The sequence below is a fragment of the Macaca nemestrina genome, chromosome 20, assembly GCF_043159975.1.
Source record: "Macaca nemestrina isolate mMacNem1 chromosome 20, mMacNem.hap1, whole genome shotgun sequence".
In the NCBI taxonomy this organism is placed as follows: domain Eukaryota; kingdom Metazoa; phylum Chordata; class Mammalia; order Primates; family Cercopithecidae; genus Macaca; species Macaca nemestrina.
In genome coordinates, this window is record NC_092144.1 from 27546369 (window position 1) to 27572421 (window position 26053).

The following is a 26053-nucleotide window of genomic DNA, read 5'->3' on the forward strand; positions in this document are numbered from 1 at the left end:
AAGAAGCTTTCTGAGAAACTGCTTAGTGTTCTGTTAATTCATCTCACAGAGTTACATCTGTATTTCGTGGATCTCTTTGCTAGCCTTATTTCTGTGGAAACTGAGAACAGATATTTCGGATCCCATTGAAGACTATAGGGCCAAAGGAAATAATCTCCGATAACAAAGACAAAGAAGCTTTCTGAGAAACTTCTTTGTGTTCTGTGAAATCATCTCACAGAGTTACAGCTTTCCCCTCAAGAAGCCGTTCGCTAAGACAGTTCTTGTGGAATTGGCAAAGTGATATTTGGAAGCCCATAGAGGGCTATGGTGAAAAAGGAAATATCCTCAGATGAAATCTGGAAGGAAGCTTTCTGAGATACTGCTGAGTGTTCTGTTAATTCATCTCACAGAGTTACATCTGTATGTCGTGGGTCTCTTTGCTAGCCTTATTTCTGTGGAATCTGAGAACAGATATTTCGGATCCCGTTGAAGACTATAGGGCCAAAGGAAATATCCTCCGATAACAAAGAGAAAGAAGCTTTCTGAGAAACTTCTTTGTGTTCTGTGAAATCATCTCACAGAGTTACAGCTTTCCCCTCAAGAAGCCTTTCGCTAAGACAGTTCTGGTGGAATTGGCAAAGTGATATTTGGAAGCCCATAGAGGGCTATGGTGAAAAAGGAAATATCCTCAGATGAAATCTGGAAGGAAGCTTTCTGAGAAACTGCTGAGTGTTCTGTTAATTCATCTCACAGAGTTACATCTGTATGTCGTGGATCTCTTTGCTAGCCTTATTTCTGTGGAATCTGAGAACAGATACTTCGGATCCCATTGAAGACTATAGGGCCAAAGGAAATATCCTCCGATAACAAAGAGAAAGAAGCTTTCTGAGAAACTTCTTTGTGTTCTGTGAAATCATCTCACAGAGTTACAGCTTTCCCCTCAAGAAGCCTTTCGCTAAGACAGTTCTTGTGGAATTGGCAAAGTGATATTTGGAAGCCCATAGAGGGCTATGATGAAAAAGGAAATATCCTCAGATGAAATCTAGAATGAAGCTTTCTGTGAAACTGCTTAGTGTTCTGTTAATTCATCTCACAGAGTTACATCTGTATTTCGTGGATCTCTTTGCTAGGTTTATTTCTGTGGAATCTGAGAACAGATATTTCGGATCCCTTTGAAGACTATAGGGCCAAAGGAAATATCCTCCGATAACAAAGAGAAAGAAGCTTTCTGAGAAACTTCTTTGTGTTCTGTGAAATCATCTCACAGAGTTACAGCTTTCCCCTCAAGAAGCCTTTCGCTAAGACAGTTTTCGTGGAATTGGCAAAGTGATATTTGGAAGCCCATAGAGGGCTATGGTGAAAAAGGAAATATCCTCACATGAAATCTGGAAAGAAGCTTTCTGAGAAACTGCTGAGTGTTCTGTTAATTCATCTCACAGAGTTACATCTGTATTTCGTGGATCTCTTTGCTAGACTTATTTCTGTGGAATCTGAGAACAGATATTTCGGATCCCATTGAAGATTATAGGGCCAAAGGAAATAACCTCCGATAACAAGGAGAAAGAAGCTTTCTGAGAAACTTCTTTGTGTTCTGTGAAATCATCTCACAGAGTTACAGCTTTCCCCTCAAGAAGCCTTTCGCTAAGACAGTTCTTGTGGAATTGGCAAAGTGATATTTGGAAGCCCATAGAGGGCTATGGTGAAAAAGGAAATATCCTCAGATGAAATCTGGAAGGAAGCTTTCTGAGAAACTGCTGAGTGTTCTGTTAATTCATCTCACAGAGTTACATCGGTATTTCGTGGATCTCTTTGCTAGACTTATTTCTGTGGAATCTGAGAACAGATATTTCGGATCCCATTGAAGACTATAGGGCCAAAGGAAATATCCTCCGATAACAAAGAGAAAGAAGCTTTCTGAGAAACTTCTTTGTGTTCTGTGAAATCATCTCACAGAGTTACAGCTTTCCCCTCAAGAAGCCTTTCGCTAAGACAGTTCTTGTGGAATTGGCAAAGTGATATTTGGAAGCCCATAGAGGGCTATGATGAAAAAGGAAATATCCTCAGATGAAATCTAGAATGAAGCTTTCTGTGAAACTGCTTAGTGTTCTGTTAATTCATCTCACAGAGTTACATCTGTATTTCGTGGATCTCTTTGCTAGGTTTATTTCTGTGGAATCTGAGAACAGATATTTCGGATCCCTTTGAAGACTATAGGGCCAAAGGAAATATCCTCCGATAACAAAGAGAAAGAAGCTTTCTGAGAAACTTCTTTGTGTTCTGTGAAATCATCTCACAGAGTTACAGCTTTCCCCTCAAGAAGCCTTTCGCTAAGACAGTTTTCGTGGAATTGGCAAAGTGATATTTGGAAGCCCATAGAGGGCTATGGTGAAAAAGGAAATATCCTCACATGAAATCTGGAAAGAAGCTTTCTGAGAAACTGCTGAGTGTTCTGTTAATTCATCTCACAGAGTTACATCTGTATTTCGTGGATCTCTTTGCTAGACTTATTTCTGTGGAATCTGAGAACAGATATTTCGGATCCCATTGAAGATTATAGGGCCAAAGGAAATAACCTCCGATAACAAAGAGAAAGAAGCTTTCTGAGAAACTTCTTTGAGTTCTGTGAAATCATCTCACAGAGTTACAGCTTTCCCCTCAAGAAGCCTTTCGCTAAGACAGTTCTTGTGGAATTGGCAAAGTGATATTTGGAAGCCCATAGAGGGCTATGGTGAAAAAGGAAATATCCTCAGATGAAATCTGGAAGGAAGCTTTCTGAGAAACTGCTGAGTGTTCTGTTAATTCATCTCACAGAGTTACATCTGTATGTCGTGGATCTCTTTGCTAGCCTTATTTCTGTGGAATCTGAGAACAGATATTTCGGATCCCTTTGAAGACTATAGGGCCAAAGGAAATATCCTCCGATAACAAAGAGAAAGAAGCTTTCTGAGAAACTTCTTTGTGTTCTGTGAAATCATCTCACAGAGTTACAGCTTTCCCCTCAAGAAGCCTTTCGCTAAGACAGTTCTTGTGGAATTGGCAAAGTGATATTTGGAAGCCCTTAGAGGGCTATGCTGAAAAAGGAAATATCATCAGATGAAATCTGGAAAGAAGCTTTCTGTGAAACTGCTGAGTGTTCTGTTAATTCATCTCACAGAGTTACATCGGTATTTCGTGGATCTCTTTGCTAGACTTATTTCTGTGGAATCTGAGAACAGATATTACGGATCCCTTTGAAGACTATAGGGCCAAAGGAAATATCCTCCGATAACAAAGAGAAAGAAGCTTTCTGAGAAACTTCTTTGTGTTCTGTGAAACCATCTCACAGAGTTACAGCTTTCCCCTCAAGAAGCCTTTCGCTAAGACAGTTCTTGTGGAATTGGCAAAGTGATATTTGGAAGCCCATAGAGGGCTATGGTGAAAAAGGAAATATCTTCAGATGAAAAATGGAAAGAAGCTTTCTGAGAAACTGCTTAGTGTTCTGTTAATTCATCTCACAGAGTTACATCGGTATTTCGTGGATCTCTTTGCTAGACTTATTTCTGTGGAATCTGAGAACAGATATTTCGGATCCCTTCGAAGACTATAGGGCCAAAGGAAATATCCTCCGATAACAAAGAGAAAGAAGCTTTCTGAGAAACTTCTTTGTGTGCTGTGAAACCATCTCACAGAGTTACAGCTTTCCCCTCAAGAAGCCTTTCGCTAAGACAGTTCTTGTGGAATTGGCAAAGTGATATTTGGAAGCCCATAGAGGGCTATGGTGAAAAAGGAAATATCCTCAGATGAAATCTGGAAAGAAGCTTTCTGAGAAACTGCTTAGTGTTCTGTTAATTCATCTCACAGAGTTACATCTGTATTTCGTGGATCTCTTTGCTAGCCTTATTTCTGTGGAAACTGAGAACAGATATTTCGGATCCCATTGAAGACTATAGGGCCAAAGGAAATAATCTCCGATAACAAAGACAAAGAAGCTTTCTGAGAAACTTCTTTGTGTTCTGTGAAATCATCTCACAGAGTTACAGCTTTCCCCTCAAGAAGCCTTTCGCTAAGACAGTTCTTGTGGAATTGGCAAAGTGATATTTGGAAGCCCATAGAGGGCTATGGTGAAAAAGGAAATATCCTCAGATGAAATCTGGAAAGAAGCTTTCTGAGAAACTGCTGAGTGTTCTGTTAATTCATCTCACAGAGTTACATCTGTATGTCGTGGATCTCTTTGCTAGCCTTATTTCTCTGGAATCTGAGAACAGATATTTCGGATCCCATTGAAGACTATAGGGCCAAAGGAAATATCCTCCGTTAACAAAGAGAAAGAAGCTTTCTGAGAAACTTCTTTGTGTTCTGTGAAATCATCTCACAGAGTTACAGCTTTCCCCTCAAGAAGCCTTTCGCTAAGACAGTTTCTGTGGAATTGGCAAAGTGATATTTGGAAGCCCTTAGAGGGCTATGGTTTAAAAGGAAATATCCTCAGATGAAATCTGGAAAGAAGCTTTTTGAGAAACTGCTGAGTGTTCTGTTAATTCATCTCACAGAGTTACATCTGTATTTCGTGGATCTCTTTGCTAGACTTATTTCTGTGGAATCTGAGAACAGTTATTTCGGATCCCTTTGAAGACTATAGGGCTAAAGGAAATAATCTCTGATAACAAAGAGAAAGAAGCATTCTGAGAAACTTCTTTGTGTTCTGTGAAATCATCTCACAGAGTTACAGCTTTCCCCTCAAGAAGCCTTTCGCTAAGACAGTTCTTGCGGAATTGGCAAAGTGATATTTGGAAGCCCATAGAGGGCTATGGTGAAAAAGGAAATATCCTCAGATGAAATCTGGAAGGAAGCTTTCTGAGAAACTGCTGAGTGTTCTGTTAATTCATCTCACAGAGGTACATCTGTATGTCGTGGATCTTTTTGCTAGCCTTATTTCTGTGGAATCTGAGAACAGATAATTCGGATCCCATTGAAGACTATAGGGCCAAAGGAAATATCCTCCGATAACAAAGAGAAAGAAGCTTTCTGAGAAACTTCTTTGTGTTCTGTGAAATCATCTCACAGAGTTACAGCTTTCCCCTCAAGAAGCCTTTCGCTAAGACAGTTCTTGTGGAATTGGCAAAGTGATATTTGGAAGCCCATAGAGGGCTATGGTGAAAAAGGAAATATCCTCAGATGAAATCTGGAAGGAAGCTTTCTGAGAAACTGCTGAGTGTTCTGTTAATACATCTCACAGAGTTACATCTGTATGTCGTGGATCTCTTTGCTAGCCTTATCTCTGTGGAATCTGAGAACAGATATTTCGGATCCCTTTGAAGACTATAGGGCCAAAGGAAATATCCTCCGATAACAAAGAGAAAGAAGCTTTCTGAGAAACTTCTTTGTGTTCTGTGAAATCATCTCACAGAGTTACAGCTTTCGCCTCAAGAAGCCTTTCGCTAAGACAGTTTTCGTGGAATTGGCAAAGTGATATTTGGAAGCCCATAGAGGGCTATGGTGAAAAAGGAAATATCCTCACATGAAATCTGGAAAGAAGCTTTCTGAGAGACTGCTGAGTGTTCTGTTAATTCATCTCACAGAGTTACATCTGTATTTCGTGGATCTCTTTGCTAGACTTATTTCTGTGGAATATGAGAACAGATATTTCGGATCCCATTGAAGACTATAGGGCCAAAGGAAATAACCTCCGATAACAAAGAGAAAGAAGCTTTCTGAGAAACTTCTTTGTGTTCTGTGAAATCATCTCACAGAGTTACAGCTTTCCCCTCAAGAAGCCTTTCGCTAAGACAGTTCTTGTGGAATTGGCAAAGTGATATTTGGAAGCCCATAGAGGGCTATGGTGAAAAAGGAAATATCCTCAGATGAAATCTGGAAGGAAGCTTTCTGAGAAACTGCTGAGTGTTCTGTTAATTCATCTCACAGAGTTACATCTGTATTTCGTGGATCTCTTTGCTAGCCTTATTTCTGTGGAATCTGAGAACAGATATTTCGGATCCCATTGAAGACTATAGGGCCAAAGGAAATATCCTCCGATAACAAAGAGAAAGAAGCTTTCTGAGAAACTTCTTTGTGTTCTGTGAAATCATCTCACAGAGTTACAGCTTTCCCCTAAAGAAGCCTTTCGCTAAGACAGTTCTTGTGGAATTGGCAAAGTGATATTTGGAAGCCCTTAGAGGGCTATGCTGAAAAAGGAAATATCCTCAGATGAAATCTGGAAAGAAGCTTTCTGTGAAACTGCCTAGTGTTCTGTTAATTCATCTCACAGAGTTACATCTGTATTTCGTGGATCTCTTTGCTAGCCTTATTTCTGTGGAAACTGAGAACAGATATTTCGGATCCCATTGAAGACTATAGGGCCAAAGGAAATAATCTCCGATAACAAAGAAAAGAAGCTTTCTGAGAAACTTCTTTGTGTTCTCTGAAATCATCTCACAGAGTTACAGCTTTCCCCTCAAGTAGCCTTTCACTAAGACAGTTCTTGTGGAATTGGCAAAGTGATATTTGGAAGCCCTTAGAGGTCTATGGTGAAAAAGGAAATATCCTCAGATGAAATCTGGAAAGAAGCTTTCTGAGAAACTGCTGAGTGTTCTGTTAATTCATCTCACAGAGTTACATCTGTATTTCGTGGATCTCTTTGCTAGCCTTATTTCTGTGGAATCTGAGAACAGATATTTCGGATCCCTTTGAAGACTATAGGGCCAAAGGAAATATCCTCAGATAACAAAGAGAAAGAAGCTTTCTGAGAAACTTCTTTGTGTTCTGTGAAATCATCTCACAGAGTTACAGCTTTCCCCTCAAGAAGCCTTTCGCTAAGACAGTACTTGTGGAATTGGCAAAGTGATATTTGGAAGCCCATAGAGGGCTATGGTGAAAAAGGAAATATCCTCAGATGAAATCTGGAAAGAAGCTTTCTGAGAAACTGCTGAGTGTTCTGTTAATTCATCTCACAGAGTTACATCTGTATGTCGTGGATCTCTTTGCTAGCCTTATTTCTCTGGAATCTGAGAACAGATATTTCGGATCCCATTGAAGACTATAGGGCCAAAGGAAATATCCTCCGATAACAAAGAGAAAGAAGCTTTCTGAGAAACTTCTTTGTGTTCTGTGAAATCATCTCACAGAGTTACAGCTTTCCCCTCAAGAAGCCTTTCGCTAAGACAGTTTTTGTGGAATTGGCAAAGTGATATTTGGAAGCCCTTAGAGGGCTATGGTTTAAAAGGAAATATCCTCAGATGAAATCTGGAAAGAAGCTTTCTGTGAAACTGCTGAGTGTTCTGTTAATTCATCTCACAGTGTTACATCTGTATTTCGTGGATCTCTTTGCTAGACTTATTTCTGTGGAATCTGAGAACAGTTATTTCGGATCCCTTTGAAGACTATAGGGCTAAAGGAAATAATCTCTGATAACAAAGAGAAAGAAGCTTTCTGAGAAACTTCTTTGTGTTCTGTGAAATCATCTCACAGAGTTACAGCTTTCCCCTCAAGAAGCCTTTCGCTAAGACAGTTCTTGTGGAATTGGCAAAGTGATATTTGGAAGCTCATAGAGGGCTATGGTGAAAAAGGAAATATCCTCAGATGAAATCTGGAAGGAAGCTTTCTGAGAAACTGCTGAGTGTTCTGTTAATTCATCTCACAGAGGTACATCTGTATGTCGTGGATCTTTTTGCTAGCCTTATTTCTGTGGAATCTGAGAACAGATAATTCGGATCCCATTGAAGACTATAGGGCCAAAGGAAATATCCTCCGATAACAAAGAGAAAGAAGCTTTCTGAGAAACTTCTTTGTGTTCTGTAAAATCATCTCACAGAGTTACAGCTTTCCCCTCAAGAAGCCTTTCGCTAAGACAGTTTTCGTGGAATTGGCAAAGTGATATTTGGAAGCCCATAGAGGGCTATGGTGAAAAAGGAAATATTCTCACATGAAATCTGGAAAGAAGCTTTCTGAGAAACTGCTGAGTGTTCCGTTAATTCATCTCACAGAGTTACATCTGTATTTCGTGTATCTCTTTGCTAGACTTATTTCTGTGGAAACTGAGAACAGATATTTCGGATCCCATTGAACACTATAGGGCCAAAGGAAATAACCTCCGATAACAAAGAGAAAGAAGCTTTCTGAGAAACTTCTTTGTGTTCTGTGAAATCATCTCACAGAGTTACAGCTTTCCCCTCAAGAAGCCTTTCGCTAAGACAGTTCTTGTGGAATTGGCAAAGTGATATTTGGAAGCCCATAGAGGGCTATGGTGAAAAAGGAAATATCCTCAGATGAAATCTGGAAGGAAGCTTTCTGAGAAACTGCTGAGTGTTCTGTTAATTCATCTCACAGAGTTACATCTGTATTTCGTGGATCTCTTTGCTAGCCTTATTTCTCTGGAATCTGAGAACAGATATTTCGGATCCCATTGAAGACTATAGGGCCAAAGGAAATATCCTCCGATAACAAAGAGAAAGAAGCTTTCTGAGAAACTTCTTTGTGTTCTGTGAAATCATCTCACAGAGTTACAGCTTTCCCCTAAAGAAGCCTTTCGCTAAGACAGTTCTTGTGGAATTGGCAAAGTGATATTTGGAAGCCCTTAGAGGGCTATGCTGAAAAAGGAAATATCCTCAGATGAAATCTGGAAAGAAGCTTTCTGTGAAACTGCTTAGTGTTCTGTTAATTCATCTCACAGAGTTACATCTGTATTTCGTGGATCTCTTTGCTAGGCTTATTTCTGTGGAATCTGAGAACAGATATTTCGGATCCCTTTGAAGACTATAGGGCCAAAGGAAATATCCTCCGATAACAAAGAGAAAGAAGCTTTCTGAGAAACTTCTTTGTGTTCTGTGAAATCATCTCACTGAGTTACAGCTTTCCCCTCAAGAAGTCTTTCGCTAAGACAGTTCTTGTGGAATTGGCAAAGTGATATTTGGAAGCCCATAGAGGGCTATGGTGAAAAAGGAAATATCCTCAGATGAAATCTGGAAAGAAGCTTTCTGAGAAACTGCTTAGTGTTCTGTTAATTCATCTCACAGAGTTACATCTGTATTTCGTGGATCTGTTTGCTAGCCTTATTTCTGTGGAAACTGAGAACAGATATTTCGGATCCCATTGAAGACTATAGGGCCAAAGGAAATAATCTCCGATAAAAAAGAAAAGAAGCTTTCTGAGAAACTTCTTTGTGTTCTCTGAAATCATCTCACAGAGTTACAGATTTCCCCTCAAGAAGCCTTTCGCTAAGACAGTTCTTGTGGAATTGGCAAAGTGATATTTGGAAGCCCTTAGAGGTCTATGGTGAAAAAGGAAATATCCTCACATGAAATCTGGAAAGAAGCTTTCTGAGAAACTGCTGAGTGTTCTGTTAATTCATCTCACAGAGTTACATCTGTATTTCGTGGATCTCTTTGCTAGCCTTATTTCTGTGGATTCTGAGAACAGATATTTCGGATCCCTTTGAAGACTATAGGGCCAAAGGAAATATCCTCAGATAACAAAGAGAAAGAAGCTTTCTGAGAAACTTCTTTGTGTTCTGTGAAATCATCTCACAGAGTTACAGCTTTCCCCTCAAGAAGCCTTTCGCTAAGACAGTTCTTGTGGAATTGGCAAAGTGATATTTGGAAGCCCATAGAGGGCTATGGTGAAAAAGGAAATATCCTCAGATGAAATCTGGAATGAAGCTTTCTGTGAAACTGCTTAGTGTTCTGTTAATTCATCTCACAGAGTTACATCTGTATTTCGTGGATCTCTTTGCTAGGTTTATTTCTGTGGAATCTGAGAACAGATATTTCGGATCCCTTTGAAGACTATAGGGCCAAAGGAAATATCCTCCGATAACAAAGAGAAAGAAGCTTTCTGAGAAACTTCTTTGTGTTCTGTGAAATCATCTCACAGAGTTACAGCTTTCCCCTCAAGAAGCCTTTCGCTAAGACAGTTTTTGTGGAATTGGCAAAGTGATATTTGGAAGCCCTTAGAGGGCTATGGTTTAAAAGGAAATATCCTCAGATGAAATCTGGAAAGAAGCTTTCTGAGAAACTGCTGAGTGTTCTGTTAATTCATCTCACAGAGTTACATCTGTATTTCGTGGATATCTTTGCTAGACTTATTTCTGTGGAATCTGAGAACAGTTATTTCGGATCCCTTTGAAGACTATAGTGCTAAAGGAAATAATCTCTGATAACAAAGAGAAAGAAGCATTCTGAGAAACTTCTTTGTGTTCTGTGAAATCATCTCACAGAGTTACAGCTTTCCCCTCAAGAAGCCTTTCGCTAAGACAGTTCTTGTGGAATTGGCAAAGTGATATTTGGAAGCCCTTAGAGGGCTATGGTGAAAAAGGAAATATCCTCAGATGAAATCTGGAAGGAAGCTTTCTGAGAAACTGCTGAGTGTTCTGTTAATTCATCTCACAGAGGTACATCTGTATGTCGTGGATCTTTTTGCTAGCCTTATTTCTGTGGAATCTGAGTACAGATATTTCGGATCCCATTGAAGACTATAGGGCCAAAGGAAATATCCTCCGATAACAAAGAGAAAGAAGCTTTCTGAGAAACTTCTTTGTGTTCTGTAAAATCATCTCACAGAGTTACAGCTTTCCCCTCAAGAAGTCTTTCGCTAAGACAGTTTTCGTGGAATTGGCAAAGTGATATTTGGAAGCCCATAGAGGGCTATGGTGAAAAAGGAAATATCCTCACATGAAATCTGGAAAGAAGCTTTCTGAGAAACTGCTGAGTGTTCTGTTAATTCATCTCACAGAGTTACATCTGTATTTCGTGTATCTCTTTGCTAGACTTATTTCTGTGGAAACTGAGAACAGATATTTCGGATCCCATTGAACACTATAGGGCCAAAGGAAATAACCTCCGATAACAAAGAGAAAGAAGCTTTCTGAGAAACTTCTTTGTGTTCTGTGAAATCATGTCACAGAGTTACAGCTTTCCCCTCAAGAAGCCTTTCGCTAAGACAGTTCTTGTGGAATTGGCAAAGTGATATTTGGAAGCCCATAGAGGGCTATGGTGAAAAAGGAAATATCCTCAGATGAAATCTGGAAGGAAGCTTTCTGAGAAACTGCTGAGTGTTCTGTTAATACATCTCACAGAGTTACATCTGTATGTCGTGGATCTCTTTGCTAGCCTTATTTCTGTGGAATCTGAGAACAGATATTTGGGATCCCTTTGAAGACTATAGGGCCAAAGGAAATATCCTCCGATAACAAAGAGAAAGAAGCTTTCTGAGAAACTTCTTTGTGTTCTGTGAAATCATCTCACAGAGTTACAGCTTTCCCCTCAAGAAGCCTTTCGCTAAGACAGTTTTCGTGGAATTGGCAAAGTGATATTTGGAAGCCCATAGAGGGCTATGGTGAAAAAGGAAATATCCTCACATGAAATCTGGAAAGAAGCTTTCTGAGAAACTGCTGAGTGTTCTGTTAATTCATCTCACAGAGTTACATCTGTATTTCGTGGATCTCTTTGCTAGACTTATTTCTGTGGAATCTGAGAACAGATATTTCGGATCCCATTGAAGACTATAGGGCCAAAGGAAATAACCTCCGATAACAAAGAGAAAGAAGCTTTCTGAGAAACTTCTTTGTGTTCTGTGAAATCATCTCACAGAGTTACAGCTTTCCCCTCAAGAAGCCTTTCGCTAAGACAGTTCTTGTGGAATTGGCAAAGTGATATTTGGAAGCCCATAGAGGGCTATGGTGAAAAAGGAAATATCCTCAGATGAAATCTGGAAGGAAGCTTTCTGAGAAACTGCTGAGTGTTCTGTTAATTCATCTCACAGAGTTACATCTGTATTTCGTGGATCTCTTTGCTAGACTTATTTCTGTGGAATCTGAGAAGAGATATTTCGGATCCCATTGAAGACTATAGGGCCAAAGGAAATAACCTCCGATAACAAAGAGAAAGAAGCTTTCTGAGAAACTTCTTTGTGTTCTGTGAAATCATCTCACAGAGTTACAGCTTTCCCCTCAAGAAGCCTTTCGCTAAGACAGTTCTTGTGGAATTGGCAAAGTGATATTTGGAAGCCCATAGAGGGCTATGGTGAAAAAGGAAATATCCTCAGATGAAATCTGGAAGGAAGCTTTCTGAGAAACTGCTGAGTGTTCTGTTAATTCATCTCACAGAGTTACATCTGTATGTCGTGGATCTCTTACTAGCCTTATTTCTGTGGAATCTGAGAACAGATATTTCGGATCCCATTGAAGACTATAGGGCCAAAGGAAATATCCTCCGATAACAAAGAGAAAGAAGCTTTCTGAGAAACTTCTTTGTGTTCTGTGAAATCATCTCACAGAGTTACAGCTTTCCCCTCAAGAAGCCTTTCGCTAAGACAGTTCTTGTGGAATTGGCAAAGTGATATTTGGAAGCCCATAGAGGGCTATGGTGAAAAAGGAAATATCCTCAGATGAAATCTGGAATGAAGCTTTCTGTGAAACTGCTTAGTGTTCTGTTAATTCATCTCACAGAGTTACATCTGTATTTCGTGGATCTCTTTGCTAGGTTTATTTCTGTGGAATCTGAGAACAGATATTTCGGATCCCTTTGAAGACTATAGGGCCAAAGGAAATATCCTCCGATAACAAAGAGAAAGAAGCTTTCTGAGAAACTTCTTTGTGTTCTGTGAAATCATCTCACAGAGTTACAGCTTTCCCCTCAAGAAGCCTTTCGCTAAGACAGTTTTCGTGGAATTGGCAAAGTGATATTTGGAAGCCCATAGAGGGCTATGGTGAAAAAGGAAATATCCTCACATGAAACCTGGAAAGAAGCTTTCTGAGAAACTGCTGAGTGTTCTGTGAATTCATCTCACAGAGTTACATCTGTATTTCGTGGATCTCTTTGCTAGACTTATTTCTGTGGAATCTGAGAACAGATATTTCGGATCCCATTGAAGACTATAGGGCCAAAGGAAATAACCTCCGATAACAAAGAGAAAGAAGCTTTCTGAGAAACTTCTTTGTGTTCTGTGAAATCATCTCACAGAGTTACAGCTTTCCCCTCAAGAAGCCTTTCGCTAAGACAGTTCTTGTGGAATTGGCAAAGTGATATTTGGAAGCCCATAGAGGGCTATGGTGAAAAAGGAAATATCCTCAGATGAAATCTGGAAGGAAGCTTTCTGAGAAACTGCTGAGTGTTCTGTTAATTAATCTCACAGAGTTACATCTGTATTTCGTGGATCTCTTTGCTGGACTTATTTCTGTGGAATCTGAGAACAGATATTTCGGATCCCATTGAAGACTATAGGGCCAAAGGAAATATCCTCCGATAACAAAGAGAAAGAAGCTTTCTGAGAAACTTCTTTGTGTTCTGTGAAATCATCTCACAGAGTTACAGCTTTCCCCTAAAGAAGCCTTTCGCTAAGACAGTTCTTGTGGAATTGGCAAAGTGATATTTGGAAGCCCTTAGAGGGCTATGCTGAAAAAGGAAATATCCTCAGATGAAATCTGGAAAGAAGCTTTCTGTGAAACTGCTTAGTGTTCTGTTAATTCATCTCACAGAGTTACATCTGTATTTCGTGGATCTCTTTGCTAGACTTATTTCTGTGGAATCTGAGAACAGATACTTCGGATCCCTTTGAAGACTATAGGGCCAAAGGAAATATCCTCCAATAACAAAGAGAAAGAAGCTTTCTGAGAAACTTCTTTGTGTTCTGTGAAATCATCTCACTGAGTTACAGCTTTCCCCTCAAGAAGCCTTTCGCTAAGACAGTTCTTGTGGAATTGGCAAAGTCATATTTAGAAGCCCATAGAGGGCTATGGTGAAAAAGGAAATATCCTCAGATGAAATCTGGAAAGAAGCTTTCTGAGAAACTGCTTAGTGTTCTGTTAATTCATCTCACAGAGTTTCATCTGTGTTTCGTGGATCTCTTTGTTAGCCTTATTTCTGTGGAAACTGAGAACAGATATTTCGGATCCCATTGAAGACTATAGGGCCAAAGGAAATAATCTCCGATAACAAAGAAAAGAAGCTTTCTGAGAAACTTCTTTGTGTTCTCTGAAATCATCTCACCGAGTTACAGCTTTCCCCTCAAGAAGCCTTTCGCTAAGACAGTTCTTGTGGAATTGGCAAAGTGATATTTGGAAGCCCTTAGAGATCTATGGTGAAAAAGGAAATATCCTCAGATGAAATCTGGAAAGAAGCTTTCTGAGAAACTGCTGAGTGTTCTGTTAATTCATCTCACAGAGTTACATCTGTATTTCGTGGATCTCTTTGCTAGCCTTATTTCTGTGGAATCTGAGAACAGATATTTCAGATCCCTTTGAAGACTATAGGGCCAAAGGAAATATCCTCAGATAACAAAGAGAAAGAAGCTTTCTGAGAAACTTCTTTGTGTTCTGTGAAATCATCTCACAGAGTTACAGCTTTCCCCTCAAGAAGCCTTTCGCTAAGACAGTTCTTGTGGAATTGGCAAAGTGATATTTGTAAGCCCATAGAGGGCTATGGTGAAAAAGGAAATATCCTCACATGAAATCTGGAAAGAAGCTTTCTGAGAAACTGCTGAGTGTTCTGTTAATTCATCTCACAGAGTTACATCTGTATTTCGTGTATCTCTTTGCTAGCCTTATTTCTGTGGAAACTGAGAACAGATATTTCGGATCCCATTGAACACTATAGGGCCAAAGGAAATAACCTCCGATAACAAAGAGAAAGAAGCTTTCTGAGAAACTTCTTTGTGTTCTGTGAAATCATCTCACAGAGTTACATCTTTCCCCTCAAGAAGCCTTTCGCTAAGACAGTTCTTGTGGAATTGGCAAAGTGATATTTGGAAGCCCATAGAGGGCTATGTTGAAAAAGGAAATATCCTCAGATGAAATCTGGAAGGAAGCTTTCTGAGAAACTGCTGAGTGTTCTGTTAATACATCTCACAGAGTTACATCTGTATGTCGTGGATCTCTTTGCTAGCCTTATTTCTGTGGAATCTGAGAACAGATATTTCGGATCCCTTTGAAGACTATAGGGCCAAAGGAAATATCCTCCGATAACAAAGAGAAAGAAGCTTTCTGAGAAACTTCTTTGTGTTCTGTGAAATCATCTCACAGAGTTACAGCTTTCCCCTCAAGAAGCCTTTCGCTAAGACAGTTTTCGTGGAATTGGCAAAGTGATATTTGGAAGCCCATAGAGGGCTATGGTGAAAAAGGAAATATCCTCACATGAAATCTGGAAAGAAGCTTTCTGAGAAACTGCTGAGTGTTCTGTTAATTCATCTCACAGAGTTACATCTGTATTTCGTGGATCTCTTTGCTAGACTTATTTCTGTGGAATCTGAGAACAGATATTTCGGATCCCATTGAAGACTATAGGGCCAAAGGAAATAACCTCCGATAACAAAGAGAAAGAAGCTTTCTGAGAAACTTCTTTGTGTTCTGTGAAATCATCTCACAGAGTTACAGCTTTCCCCTCCAAAAGCCTTTCGCTAAGACAGTTCTTGTGGAATTGGCAAAGTGATATTTGGAAGCCCATAGAGGGCTATGGTGAAAAAGGAAATATCCTCAGATGAAATCTGGAAGGAAGCTTTCTGAGAAACTGCTGAGTGTTCTGTTAATTCATCTCACAGAGTTACATCTGTATGTCGTGGATCTCTTTGCTAGCCTTATTTCTGTGGAATCTGAGAACAGATATTTCGGATCCCATTGAAGACTATAGGGCCAAAGGAAATATCCTCCGATAACAAAGAGAAAGAAGCTTTCTGAGAAACTTCTTTGTGTTCTGTGAAATCATCTCACAGAGTTACAGCTTTCCCCTAAAGAAGCCTTTCGCTAAGACAGTTCTTGTGGAATTGGCAAAGTGATATTTGGAAGCCCTTAGAGGGCTATGCTGAAAAAGGAAATATCCTCAGATGAAATCTGGAAAGAAGCTTTCTGTGAAACTGCTTAGTGTTCTGTTAATTCATCTCACAGAGTTACATCTGTATTTCGTGGATCTCTTTGCTAGCCTTATTTCTGTGGAATCTGAGAACAGATATTTCGGATCCCTTTGAAGACTATAGGGCCAAAGGAAATATCCTCCGATAACAAAGAGAAAGAAGCTTTCTGAGAAACTTCTTTGTGTTCTGTGAAATCATCTCACTGAGTTACAGCTTTCCCCTCAAGAAGCCTTTCGCTAAGACAGTTCTTGTGGAATTGGCAAAGTGATATTTGGAAGCCCATAGAGGGCTATGGTGAAAAAGGAAATATCCTCAGATGAAATCTGGAAAGAAGCTTTCTGAGAAACTGCTTAGTGTTCTGTTAATTCATCTCACACAGTTACATCTGTATTTCGTGGATCTCTTTGCTAGCCTTATTTCTTTGGAAACTGAGAACAGATATTTCGGATCCCATTGAAGACTATAGGGCCAAAGAAAATAATCTCCGATAACAAAGAAAAGAAGCTTTCTGAGAAACTTCTTTGTGTTCTCTGAAATCATCTCACAGAGTTACAGCTTTCCCCTCATGAAGCCTTTCGCTAAGAGAGTTCTTGTGGAATTGGCAAAGTGATATTTGGAAGCCCTTAGAGGTCTATGGTGAAAAAGGAAATATCCTCAGATGAAATCTGGAAGGAAGCTTTCTGAGAAACTGCTGAGTGTTCTGTTAATTCATCTCACAGAGTTCATCTGTATTTCGTGGATCTCTTTGCTAGCCTTATTTCTGTGGAATCTGAGAACAGATATTTCGGATCCCTTTGAAGACTATAGGGCCAAAGGAAATATCCTCCGATAACAAAGAGAAAGAAGCTTTCTGAGAAACTTCTTTGTGTTCTGTGAAATCATCTCACAGAGTTACAGCTTTCCCCTAAAGAAGCCTTTCGCTAAGACAGTTCTTGTGGAATTGGCAAAGTGATATTTGGAAGCCCTTAGAGGGCCATGCTGAAAAAGGAAATATCCTCAGATGAAATCTGGAAAGAAGCTTTCTGTGAAACTGCTTAGTGTTCTGTTAATTCATCTCACAGAGTTACATCTGTATTTCGTGGATCTCTTTGCTAGGCTTATTTCTGTGGAATCTGAGAACAGATATTTCGGATCCCTTTGAAGACTATAGGGCCAAAGGAAATATCCTCCGATAACAAAGAGAAAGAAGCTTTCTGAGAAACTTCTTTGTGTTCTGTGAAATCATCTCACTGAATTACAGCTTTCCCCTCAAGAAGCCTTTCGCTAAGACAGTTCTTGTGGAATTGGCAAAGTGATATTTGGAAGCCCATAGAGGGCTATGGTGAAAAAGAAAATATCCTCAGATGAAATCTGGAAAGAAGCTTTCTGAGAAACTGCTTAGTGTTCTGTTAATTCATCTCACACAGTTACATCTGTATTTCGTGGATCTCTTTGCTAGCCTTATTTCTGTGGAAACTGAGAACAGATATTTCGGATCCCATTGAAGACTATAGGGCCAAAGGAAATAATCTCCGATAACAAAGAAAAGAAGCTTTCTGAGAAACTTCTTTGTGTTCTCTGAAATCATCTCACAGAGTTACAGCTTTCCCCTCAAGAAGCCTTTCGCTAAGAGAGTTCTTGTGGAATTGGCAAAGTGATATTTGGAAGCCCTTAGAGGTCTATGGTGAAAAAGGAAATATCCTCAGATGAAATCTGGAAAGAAGCTTTCTGAGAAACTGCTGAGTGTTCTGTTAATTCATCTCACAGAGTTCATCTGTATTTCGTGGATCTCTTTGCTAGCCTTATTTCTGCGGAATCTGAGAACAGATATTTCGGATCCCTTTGAAGACTATAGGGCCAAAGGAAATATCCTCAGATAACAAAGAGAAAGAAGCTTTCTGAGAAACTTCTTTGTGTTCTGTGAAATCATCTCACAGAGTTACAGCTTTCCCCTCAAGAAGCCTTTCGCTAAGACAGTTCTTGTGGAATTGGCAAAGTGATATTTGGAAGCCCTTAGAGGGCTATGGTTTAAAAGGAAATATCCTCAGATGAAATCTGGAAAGAAGCTTTCTGAGAAACTGCTGAGTGTTCTGTTAATTCATCTCACAGAGTTACATCTGTATTTCGTGGATCTCTTTGCTAGACTTATTTCTGTGGAATCTGAGTACAGATATTTCGGATCCCTTTGAAGACTATAGGGCTAAAGGAAATATCCTCAGATAACAAAGAGAAAGAAGCTTTCTGAGAAACTTCTTTGTGTTCTGTGAAATCATCTCACAGAGTTACAGCTTTCCCCTCAAGAAGCCTTTCGCTAAGACAGTTCTTGTGGAATTGGCAAAGTGATATTTGGAAGCCCATAGAGGGCTATGGTGAAAAAGGAAATATCCTCAGATGAAATCTGGAAGGAAGCTTTCTGAGAAACTGCTGAGTGTTCTGTTAATTCATCTCACAGAGTTACATCTGTATGTCGTGGATCTCTTTGCTAGGTTTATTTCTGTGGAATCTGAGAACAGATATTTCGGATCCCTTTGAAGACTATAGGGCCAAAGGAAATATCCTCCGATAACAAAGAGAAAGAAGCTTTCTGAGAAACTTCTTTGTGTTCTGTGAAATCATCTCACAGAGTTACAGCTTTCCCCTCAAGAAGCCTTTCGCTAAGACAGTTTTCGTGGAATTGGCAAAGTGATATTTGGAAGCCCATAGAGGGCTATGGTGAAAAAGGAAATATCCTCACATGAAATCTGGAAAGAAGCTTTCTGAGAAACTGCTGAGTGTTCTGTTAATTCATCTCACAGAGTTACATCTGTATTTCGTGGATCTCTTTGCTAGCCTTATTTCTGTGGAATCTGAGAACAGATATTTCGGATCCCTTTGAAGACTATAGGGCCAAAGGAAATATCCTCAGATAACAAAGAGAAAGAAGCTTTCTGAGAAACTCCTTTGTGTTCTGTGAAATCATCTCACAGAGTTACAGCTTTCCCCTCAAGAAGCCTTTCGCTAAGACAGTTCTTGTGGAATTGGCAAAGTGATATTTGGAAGCCCATAGAGGGCTATGGTGAAAAAGGAAATATCCTCAGATGAAATCTGGAAAGAAGCTTTCTGAGAAACTGCTGAGTGTTCTGTTAATTCATCTCACAGAGTTACATCTGTATGTCGTGGATCTCTTTGCTAGCCTTATTTCTCTGGAATCTGAGAACAGATATTTCGGATCCCATTGAAGACTATAGGGCCAAAGGAAATATCCTCCGATAACAAAGAGAAAGAAGCTTTCTGAGAAACTTCTTTTTTTTTTTTTTTTTTTTTGAGACGGAGTCTCGCTCTGTCGCCCAGGCTGGAGTGCAATGGCCGGATCCCAGCTCACTGCAAGCTCTGCCTCCCGGGTTCGCGCCATTCTCCTGCCTCAGCCTCCCGAGTAGCTGGGACTACAGGCGCCCGCCACCTCGCCCGGCTAGTTTTTTTTGTATTTTAGTAGAGACGGGGTTTCACCGTGTTAGCCAGGATGGTCTCGATCTCCTGACCTCGTGATCCGCCCGTCTCGGCCTCCCAAAGTGCTGGGATTACAGGCTTGAGCCACCGCGCCTGGCCAGAAACTTCTTTGTGTTCTGTGAAATCATCTCACAGAGTTACAGCTTTCCCCTCAAGAAGCCTTTCGCTAAGACAGTTTTTGTGGAATTGGCAAAGTGATATTTGGAAGCCCTTAGAGGGCTATGGTTTAAAAGGAAATATCCTCAGATGAAATCTGGAAAGAAGCTTTCTGAGAAACTGCTGAGTGTTCTTTTAATTCATCTCACAGTGTTACATCTGTATTTCGTGGATCTCTTTGCTAGACTTATTTCTGTGGAATCTGAGAACAGTTATTTCGGATCCCTTTGAAGACTATAGGGCTAAAGGAAATAATCTCTGATAACAAAGAGAAAGAAGCTTTCTGAGAAACTTCTTTGTGTTCTGTGAAATCATCTCACAGAGTTACAGCTTTCCCCTCAAGAAGCCTTTCGCTAAGACAGTTCTTGTGGAATTGGCAAAGTGATATTTGGAAGCCCATAGAGGGCTATGGTGAAAAAGGAAATATCCTCAGATGAAATCTGGAAGGAAGCTTTCTGAGAAACTGCTGAGTGTTCTGTTAATTCATCTCACAGAGGTACATCTGTATGTCGTGGATCTTTTTGCTAGCCTTATTTCTGTGGAATCTGAGAACAGATAATTCGGATCCCATTGAAGACTATAGGGCCAAAGGAAATATCCTCCGATAACAAAGAGAAAGAAGCTTTCTGAGAAACTTCTTTGTGTTCTGTAAAATCATCTCACAGAGTTACAGCTTTCCCCTCAAGAAGCCTTTCGCTAAGACAGTTTTCGTGGAATTGGCAAAGTGATATTTGGAAGCCCATAGAGGGCTATGGTGAAAAAGGAAATATCCTCACATGAAATCTGGAAAGAAGCTTTCTGAGAAACTGCTGAGTGTTCTGTTAATTCATCTCACAGAGTTACATCTGTATTTCGTGTATCTCCTTGCTAGACTTATTTCTGTGGAAACTGAGAACAGATATTTCGGATCCCATTGAACACTATAGGGCCAAAGGAAATAACCTCCGATAACAAAGAGAAAGAAGCTTTCTGAGAAACTTCTTTGTGTTCTGTGAAATCATCTCACAGAGTTACAGCTTTCCCCTCAAGAAGCCTTTCGCTAAGACAGTTCTTGTGGAATTGGCAAAGTGATATTTGGAAGCCCATAGAGGGCTATGGTGAAAAAGGAAATATCCTCAGATGAAATCTGGAAGGAAGCTTTCTGAGAAACTGCTGAGTGTTCTGTTAATTCATCTCACAGAGTTACATCTGTATTTCGTGGATCTCTTTGCTAGCCTTATTTCTCTGGAATCTGAGAACAGATATTTCGGATCCCATTGAAGACTATAGGGCCAAAGGAAATATCCTCCGATAACAAAGAGAAAGAAGCTTTCTGAGAAACTTCTTTGTGTTCTGTGAAATCATCTCACAGAGATACAGCTTTCCCCTAAAGAAGCCTTTCGCTAAGACAGTTCTTGTGGAATTGGCAAAGTGATATTTGGAAGCCCTTAGAGGGCTATGCTGAAAAAGGAAATATCCTCAGATGAAATCTGGAAAGAAGCTTTCTGTGAAACTGCTTAGTGTTCTGTTAATTCATCTCACAGAGTTACATCTGTATTTCGTGGATCTCTTTGCTAGGCTTATTTCTGTGGAATCTGAGAACAGATATTTCGGATCCCTTTGAAGACTATAGGGCCAAAGGAAATATCCTCCGATAACAAAGAGAAAGAAGCTTTCTGAGAAACTTCTTTGTGTTCTGTGAAATCATCTCACTGAGTTACAGCTTTCCCCTCAAGAAGTCTTTCGCTAAGACAGTTCTTGTGGAATTGGCAAAGTGATATTTGGAAGCCCATAGAGGGCTATGGTGAAAAAGGAAATATCCTCAGATGAAATCTGGAAAGAAGCTTTCTGAGAAACTGCTTAGTGTTCTGTTAATTCATCTCACAGAGTTACATCTGTATTTCGTGGATCTCTTTGCTAGCCTTATTTCTGTGGAAACTGAGAAAGATATTTCGGATCCCATTGAAGACTATAGGGCCAAAGGAAATAATCTCCGATAACAAATAAAAGAAGCTTTCTGAGAAACTTCTTTGTGTTCTCTGAAATCATCTCACAGAGTTACAGCTTTCCCCTCAAGAAGCCTTTCGCTAAGACAGTTCTTGTGGAATTGGCAAAGTGATATTTGGAAGCCCTTAGAGGTCTATGGTGAAAAAGGAAATATCCTCAGATGAAATCTGGAAAGAAGCTTTCTGAGAAACTGCTGAGTGTTCTGTTAATTCATCTCAAAGAGTTACATCTGTATTTCGTGGATCTCTTTGCTAGCCTTATTTCTGTGGAATCTGAGAACAGATATTTCGGATCCCTTTGAAGACTATAGCGCCAAAGGAAATATCCTCAGATAACAAAGAGAAAGAAGCTTTCTGAGAAACTTCTTTGTGTTCTGTGAAATCATCTCACAGAGTTACAGCTTTCCCCTCAAGAAGCCTTTCGCTAAGACAGTTCTTGTGGAATTGGCAAAGTGATATTTGGAAGCCCATAGAGGGCTATGGTGAAAAAGGAAATATCCTCAGATGAAATCTGGAAAGAAGCTTTCTGAGAAACTGCTGAGTGTTCTGTTAATTCATCTCACAGAGTTACATCTGTATGTCGTGGGTCTCTTTGCTAGCCTTATTTCTCTGGAATCTGAGAACAGATATTTCGGATCCCATTGAAGACTATAGGGCTAAAGGAAATAATCTCTGATAACAAAGAGAAAGAAGCATTCTGAGAAACTTCTTTGTGTTCTGTGAAATCATCTCACAGAGTTACAGCTTTCCCCTCAAGAAGCCTTTCGCTAAGACAGTTCTTGTGGAATTGGCAAAGTGATATTTGGAAGCCCATAGAGGGCTATGGTGAAAAAGGAAATATCCTCAGATGAAATCTGGAAGGAAGCTTTCTGAGAAACTGCTGAGTGTTCTGTTTATTCATCTCACAGAGGTACATCTGTATGTCGTGGATCTTTTTGCTAGCCTTATTTCTGTGGAATCTGAGAACAGATAATTCGGATCCCATTGAAGACTATAGGGCCAAAGGAAATATCCTCCGATAACAAAGAGAAAGAAGCTTTCTGAGAAACTTCTTTGTGTTCTGTGAAATCATCTCACAGAGTTACAGCTTTCCCCTCAAGAAGCCTTTCACTAAGACAGTTTTCGTGGAATTGGCAAAGTGATATTTGGAAGCCCATAGAGGGCTATGGTGAAAAAGGAAATATCCTCACATGAAATCTGGAAAGAAGCTTTCTGAGAAACTGCTGAGTGTTCTGTTAATTCATCTCACAGAGTTACATCTGTATTTCGTGGATCTCTTTGCTAGACTTATTTCTGTGGAATCTGAGAACAGATATTTCGGATCCCATTGAAGACTATAGGGCCAAAGGAAATAACCTCCGATAACAAAGAGAAAGAAGCTTTCTGAGAAACTTCTTTGTGTTCTGTGAAATCATCTCACAGAGTTACAGCTTTCCCCTAAAGAAGCCTTTCGCTAAGACAGTTCTTGTGGAATTGGCAAAGTGATATTTGGAAGCCCTTAGAGGGCTATGCTGAAAAAGGAAATATCCTCAGATGAAATCTGGAAAGAAGCTTTCTGTGAAACTGCTTAGTGTTCTGTTAATTCATCTCACAGAGTTACATCTGTATTTCGTGGATCTCTTTGCTAGGCTTATTTCTGTGGAATCTGAGAACAGATATTTCGGATCCCTTTGAAGACTATAGGGCCAAAGGAAATATCCTCCGATAACAAAGAGAAAGAAGCTTTCTGAGAAACTTCTTTGTGTTCTGTGAAATCATCTCACTGAGTTACAGCTTTCCCCTCAAGAAGTCTTTCGCTAAGACAGTTCTTGTGGAATTGGCAAAGTGATATTTGGAAGCCCATAGAGGGCTATGGTGAAAAAGGAAATATCCTCAGATGAAATCTGGAAAGAAGCTTTCTGAGAAACTGCTTAGTGTTCTGTTAATTCATCTCACAGAGTTACATCTGTATTTCGTGGATCTCTTTGCTAGCCTTATTTCTGTGGAATCTGAGAACAGATATTTCGGATCCCATTGAAGACTATAGGGCCAAAGGAAATAATCTCCGATAACAAAGAAAAGAAGCTTTCTGAGAAACTTCTTTGTGTTCTCTGAAATCATCTCACAGAGTTACAGCTTTCCCCTCAAGAAGCCTTTCGCTAAGACAGTTCTTGTGGAATTGGCAAAGTGATATTTGGAAGCCCTTAGAGGTCTATGGTGAAAAAGGAAATATCCTCAGATGAAATCTGGAAAGAAGCTTTCTGAGAAACTGCTTAGTGTTCTGTTAATTCATCTCAAAGAGTTACATCTGTATTTCGTGGATCTCTTTGCTAGCCTTATTTCTGTGGAATCTGAGAACAGATATTTCGGATCCCTTTGAAGACTATAGGGCCAAAGGAAATATCCTCAGATAACAAAGAGAAAGAAGCTTTCTGAGAAACTTCTTTGTGTTCTGTGAAATCATCTCACAGAGTTACAGCTTTCCCCTCAAGAAGCCTTTCGCTAATACAGTTCTTGTGGAATTGGCAAAGTGATATTTGGAAGCCCATAGAGGGCTATGGTGAAAAAGGAAATATCCTCAGATGAAATCTGGAAAGAAGCTTTCTGAGAAACTGCTGAGTGTTCTGTTAATTCATCTCACAGAGTTACATCTGTATGTCGTGGATCACTTTGCTAGCCTTATTTCTCTGGAATCTGAGAACAGATATTTCGGATCCCATTGAAGACTATAGGGCTAAAGGAAATAATCTCTGATAACAAAGAGAAAGAAGCATTCTGAGAAACTTCTTTGTGTTCTGTGAAATCATCTCACAGAGTTACAGCTTTCCCCTCAAGAAGCCTTTCGCTAAGACAGTTCTTGTGGAATTGGCAAAGTGATATTTGGAAGCCCATAGAGGGCTATGGTGAAAAAGGAAATATCCTCAGATGAAATCTGGAAGGAAGCTTTCTGAGAAACTGCTGAGTGTTCTGTTAATTCATCTCACAGAGGTACATCTGTATGTCGTGGATCTTTTTGCTAGCCTTATTTCTGTGGAATCTGAGAACAGATAATTCGGATCCCATTGAAGACTATAGGGCCAAAGGAAATATCCTCCGATAACAAAGAGAAAGAAGCTTTCTGAGAAACTTCTTTGTGTTCTGTGAAATCATCTCACAGAGTTACAGCTTTCCCCTCAAGAAGCCTTTCACTAAGACAGTTTTCGTGGAATTGGCAAAGTGATATTTGGAAGCCCATAGAGGGCTATGGTGAAAAAGGAAATATCCTCACATGAAATCTGGAAAGAAGCTTTCTGAGAAACTGCTGAGTGTTCTGTTAATTCATCTCACAGAGTTACATCTGTATTTCGTGGATCTCTTTGCTAGACTTATTTCTGTGGAATCTGAGAACAGATATTTCGGATCCCATTGAAGACTATAGGGCCAAAGGAAATAACCTCCGATAACAAAGAGAAAGAAGCTTTCTGAGAAACTTCTTTGTGTTCTGTGAAATCATCTCACAGAGTTACAGCTTTCCCCTAAAGAAGCCTTTCGCTAAGACAGTTCTTGTGGAATTGGCAAAGTGATATTTGGAAGCCCATAGAGGGCTATGGTGAAAAAGGAAATATCCTCAGATGAAATCTGGAAGGAAGCTTTCTGAGAAACTGCTGAGTGTTCTGTTAATTCATCTCACAGAGTTACATCTGTATTTCGTGGATCTCTTTGCTAGGCTTATTTCTGTGGAATCTGAGAACAGATATTTCGGATCCCTTTGAAGACTATAGGGCCAAAGGAAATATCCTCCGATAACAAAGAGAAAGAAGCTTTCTGAGAAACTTCTTTGTGTTCTGTGAAATCATCTCACTGAGTTACAGCTTTCCCCTCAAGAAGCCTTTCGCTAAGACAGTTCTTGTGGAATTGGCAAAGTGATATTTGGAAGCCCATGGAGGGCTATGGTGAAAAAGGAAATATCCTCAGATGAAATCTGGAAAGAAGCTTTCTGAGAAACTGCTTAGTGTTCTGTTAATTCATCTCACAGAGTTACATCTGTATTTCGTGGATCTCTTTGCTAGCCTTATTTCTGTGGAAACTGAGAACAGATATTTCGGATCCCATTGAAGACTATAGGGCCAAAGGAAATAATCTCCGATAACAAAGAAAAGAAGCTTTCTGAGAAACTTCTTTGTGTTCTCTGAAATCATCTCACAGAGTTACAGCTTTCCCCTCAAGAAGCCTTTCGCTAAGACAGTTCTTGTGGAATTGGCAAAGTGATATTTGGAAGCCCTTAGAGGTCTATGGTGAAAAAGGAAATATCCTCAGATGAAATCTGGAAAGAAGCTTTCTGAGAAACTGCTGAGTGTTCTGTTAATTCATCTCACAGAGTTACATCTGTATTTCGTGGATCTCTTTGCTAGCCTTATTTCTGTGGAATCTGAGAACAGATATTTCGGATCCCTTTGAAGACTATAGGGCCAAAGGAAATATCCTCCGATAACAAAGAGAAAGAAGCTTTCTGAGAAACTTCTTTGTGTTCTGTGAAATCATCTCACAGAGTTACAGCTTTCCCCTCAAGAAGCCTTTCGCTAAGACAGTTCTTGTGGAATTGGCAAAGTGATATTTGGAAGCCCATAGAGGGCTATGGTGAAAAAGGAAATATCCTCAGATGAAATCTGGAAAGAAGCTTTCTGAGAAACTGCTGAGTG